Here is a 5,054-nt window from a genome sequence, read left to right on the forward strand (position 1 = left end):
TGGCCAGCTCCTCTGCCAGCTCCTTCAGCACTCTTGGGTGGATCCCATCCAGCCCCATAGACTTGTGGATGTCCAGGTGGCATAGCAGGACTGCTTCCTCCTGGATTATGGGGGATTAAAAAATATAAAGCATGCTGCCTTTTCTGCCATGGGTTAATAACATGATTTGGGGGGAAGGCTGGTGAAACTGTTAAGAAAGGGTATGAGACCCAGCAGGCAAGCGTATGATATTGCCTGTCTCTAGCAAGATGCGCTTGAAAAATCAAACATCATGGCAGGAGAAAAAGGCATACTTGGCAGTAATTAAAAAAAAAAAAAAAAAAAAAAGATCTTTAATCATTCTGTCTTTTTGCTTGCTTAGGTAAGTCTTTAGGTCAGGTCTGGAACACACAGTTCACAGCTCTGCATCAGAAGCCACAGTGTGCATGTGCATGGCCAGTTATGAAAGACAGACATTGCTCCATGTAGTGCTTGGAAAACAGAACAACAACAAGAACAACAACAAAACCAGTGTAGGTGAAGGATCAGGGAGGAGCGATCTTACGTACTGCGTTTCCCAAAGGCCCCAGCGCAGAGGAGAACTGGAGCCAAGGAAGCCAGAAGTGAGCGCGGCCCTAAGCACGTTGCCTCCCGGCAGGAGCTGAGCAGCAGAGCTCGGCCTGGCAGCCAGACGGTGTTGTCCACATCTGCTGTCCCCGCAGCGACAGGACGGTGGCAGGCGGTACCTCCCTCCTGGAGCTCGAGAGACCCCAGGAAAGGGGTTGCGGTCCTTAGAGATATTCTGTGTCTCTTTCTTCTCTCCTTGCTAATTAGGTTGGGCATAGGTAGGAAATGAGATAAATATGCCACCGAGCAACTGTTGGCATCGTTTGTTCTCTTTACGTGCTTTTTTCACAGGCGGCAAACCCCAACGGCTCTTTCTCTGCATGGTTTTCTAGAAAATGTAAAGCCCTAAACAGCAAGGTCTAACCTGCTTCTTTGCAATCATCTCTTCTCTTTAGAGAGAATAAGAAAGTTTGTACGGGGAAAATTATAGAACTAGGAGATTGTCCTCATGCAGGTAATGCGTGTGTTGAGTCTTGTCTCCTGCCAGAGCTGACCCAAGACTCATCCCCGTGTCTTGACGCTCCACTGCCTGCCTTGCTTTGTCAAGACAGAAGGCTCTTCCAGGCATTTTCAACCTCCCAGGTGAGCGTTCTCTTCAAGTAACAGGCACAAAAACGCCATCCTCCACCGAGGGAAACGGAGCGAGCACTGATGTGTTAAGGACATTGTCACTTCACGGAGATGAGAGATCAGAATCGATTGTTCACACAAACAACTTATTACAATTTATTTTGTCAAGTGTTTACTATAGTAAATTGCTTTCCAATTTCTTATCTTCGTTTAAGAAATGCTATCTAAGCCCATGGCATTTAGCTGTAGAGAAGGGATAAAAACCAAACGTAATCCAAAAACTAGCGTTAAACAGATAAATTTTTATAGAGAAATTCTTAATATATTGAAAAGGTCCGTGTGTCAATAACAATATTTACAGGTTTTACCTTAGCTGTTCAAATGCTGTCTTGATCTGCTCTTTTTCTCTTCAGAAGAAGACACAGATATAAACTATTCTTGGCTAAAGACTACCGGTGTCTATAATTACACTATTAAAAATAGTCACGTCGGTGTCAATCGTTTCCATTGAACCTTAAGTGGTAACACGTTAGTCTTTAAATATTTTGCAAGTACCACACTGGAAGTGCCACATACGAAAGTCGATCTATATCAAGCTGCAGAACAACAGCTTAGGCGTAGGGAAGTCTGCGCATCTGTCTGCACAGCTGGCAATTCATTCTCACCGGCCGCGCGTGCACCGACAAAGCCACGAAGGCTGCGCTCGGGCGGGCAGAACTGATGACGCAAGCTGTCCTCCGCAGGAGGCGATGAGCAGCTTCCCCAGGGCGCAGCTGGGTGTCACCCACCGCTGAATCCACCAAGGCCTGCATTAATAAAGCGTTGGTATTTGGCTTTTAAAAAAATGCAGATACACTGGTCTCTTTTATGTTAGAATGTCATCCTAGGAGAGGAAAATCCACTTCAGGTTCCTTTCAGGATCCTTGGGTTTTGTCTCAGTCCAAAATGTAGATGTCCTTACTGACTATAATGAAAAAGCTGTTGCGACCAAGTGAAAGATACACTGTGCAGGGCTTCATTCTTTTATACGGAATGCAAAACGCTATCGGGTAATTCACCGCAAAAGGTATCTGGGATGGAGAAAGGAAATTTGGAAATAGTTAATGGGTTGCCACGTTCATTGCAAACTAAACCAAGTTTTTGATGTGCACATTTTGCACTGTTTTTCTTAGCAGACAATTGTTTTTCATTCTTACAAAATGTATCGTTATTGCATCAGGCTAGATTTACTTTGGTATTTCAAGGCAAAGATACGGTGTGTATTTAAAGCTTCTCAGGATCTTGTAGTTAGAAAAAAAAGGCGGTTTTATTCTTTTCACTTATAAGAACGTGATTTTTGCAAGACCATGTGATTTTGTAATACCTGATGTAAGCGCTGGCGTTAACCCAGTAAAGCCTTTGGCTTGAAGCACTCATGAGAGCACTTAAGCAAAAGGAGGAGTTTTAAAAAAACTCAAAAGTTGTTTTGCCAAAAAGCGGTTTTAGATGCGGGCGTCCTATATGGGCACAAACCCTAAACACGGCCTCGGCCGGCACCGAAAGCAGGCAGTGCTGCTATTACCCAGAAGGTAATAAAGGTGGCTTTATGGCCAGTCATCTCCGCGCATGCTCCTTGCACAGCTGCAGCTCAAGGAAAGCGTCAGGCGCTGCACTTGATGATTTGTATTCACGCAGTTCCTCCTGTTCCAGAAATCTGAAATTGAAAAACATTAATAGCTTTTGAAAAAATTATATGAATTTTGACCACCCTGAGCTGTCGAAAAAAAAACCCGAATCATTTTTACATGACTGAGAGTAAAACCCCAACCTCCCGCCACCTGCCGTATAGAACATCAAAGAACTCAGCGACTTACATTTGTTGTTGAAATAAACTGACCTGCGACTTTCTGCCCCATCGCCTGATACAGGAGGTAAATTAAATTATTCAGAAAGCATTTTCGAGCGTTCACTTCTTATGTATTATGAAACAACTCCCCCGGCAGGTTCCTTTGCGCTGCCTCGTCATGGGGTGTAGGCCTGACGCTGACCCGTTGACCAAGCCAGGTACACAGAGCCACGGTGGTACGTGGAACAACCTTCACCGGGAGTTCAGGACTATTTGCCCTTAACAATTAATCTATGTAGGCAAATAAAGGAGCTTTCTGCTCAGTTTGCGTGTTAGTTTATGAACAAGAAACTGTAGAAGTCCCCAACTGAGAAAACTCTTTTTTCTAGGAGTATTAATATGAATTTCCTTAGAATAGGATTTAACCCCCAGATTTGCAAAGAAGTGGAGACTGCATTTAACCCTCGAAATAACAAGGCAAATTCCCCTGAATCTGCATCTATAACCAAAGCGAACCCGGTAGAGTCACGCCTGTGTAACAAAGTTGAATTTCATTTATTATTTCACATTTGGAAACTATGTAGTGCAAATGGCAAAATTAAAAATATCCAGCAGGGGTCATCTTCCCATGTCTTGTATGCACGATAATCAAGTGCAGGGTGGCTTTTTTTTTAATTGAACTCAAATGAAAAGTAGGAGTCTTAAACACTGCAACAGGTTTTCTGAAGAACACGAGTAAAAAACGTACGGATTTGACCTGGTACGCTTTACTTAACACTAGGATTTCTGGAATGTTTGCAGCCGGGAACTGTTTCTGCACAAATTAATTTGCAGATACCCATGACTGTACTTACATGCATAAATAACATCTGTAAAATATGCCTGTAAATGTCCGTATTTAAACCAGAAATCCATTTAATGGGTGACATTTAATCCACGTGTCCTTAAAGCAACGTGATCCCAAAGCCTGTATTGCAAAAATGGACCTTTATGATGGATCTTTGTCCTGATGAGGCCATTAAATGAAGTTGGAAAGGCGTCAGGAGGGCAGGGCATTTCCATTTCCATAAACGGTGGTTTAAGTTGTCCACTTCTACACCTCATATAAATACTTCCATGTGGATTGTTAAGAATTACCACGTACCCAGATCTGCTTGATTTACATTGCTTCCCATTTCAGATTGAATACTTTTGTTTACATTCAGCAGCTTTATTCCTAGCTGAGGAGTAAAATCATTCAGGCAAGCCTGAATCCGTGTGATTCAGCCATCTTCAAATCTAAGTAAAATAAACACTTTTCACATTTTAAACCCTACACTTTTCACATTTTAAACCCTAACCTCTATTATTTGGCGTGGGGCTACTCACTAGGTCAGAGTTATGCCTTTCAGCATGTGATGAAAACACGCACTTTGTCCACATCCCTGGATTTTGTAACACAATCCTTTAGCAATCTGGCAACTTTTCTGGCTTTGTTAAGCGTGGGGCATTGCTTGGGGAAGTTCCTGTGCAATACCGACGTGGCCTGATCCCAAATCCTCTGAAAATAACAGGCGGCCTTCCAGGGGCTTAAGCCACCGACGCGCACAGGCCGAGCTGCGGCGGTGAGGCCGGGGGCAGGCGCTGGCACCAAGCCGCAGGGTGGCGGATGCCAAGCGGCGGGAAACCGGCCTCAGCTGCGGCCCCAGGCCCGGCCTGAACCCGCACGGGCGACGGGGTGTGTGGGGGGGAACCCCCCGTTTCGGGTGGACCAACGCGTATTACACATTCCCATCTCATTTATTTTTCAATTTTTATTTTTTTTTCTTTGTAAATCAAGTCAGCTTGGAGCTGGCCAGAGCCAGGCCCTGCCGCTGTGGCTCCTGTGAAGGCGCACGAGGAAGGAAGCGGGAGTTCCAAGGAAAATCCCGGTTGTTTTTTTTTCCGTGTGATCCCGGCCTGTGGCCACGCACCGAGTAAGACGGGGCTTTGGCTTCGCATGCGAAGGAACAGGGAACTCTGCGTGACTCCCCCTAATTAAAAGCTCATTAACTCCTTCCAGGTGACCTCCTCG

This window comes from Egretta garzetta, unplaced genomic scaffold, assembly GCF_000687185.1.
Source record: "Egretta garzetta isolate BGI_Z169 unplaced genomic scaffold, ASM68718v1 scaffold50, whole genome shotgun sequence".
Classification (NCBI taxonomy): domain Eukaryota; kingdom Metazoa; phylum Chordata; class Aves; order Pelecaniformes; family Ardeidae; genus Egretta; species Egretta garzetta.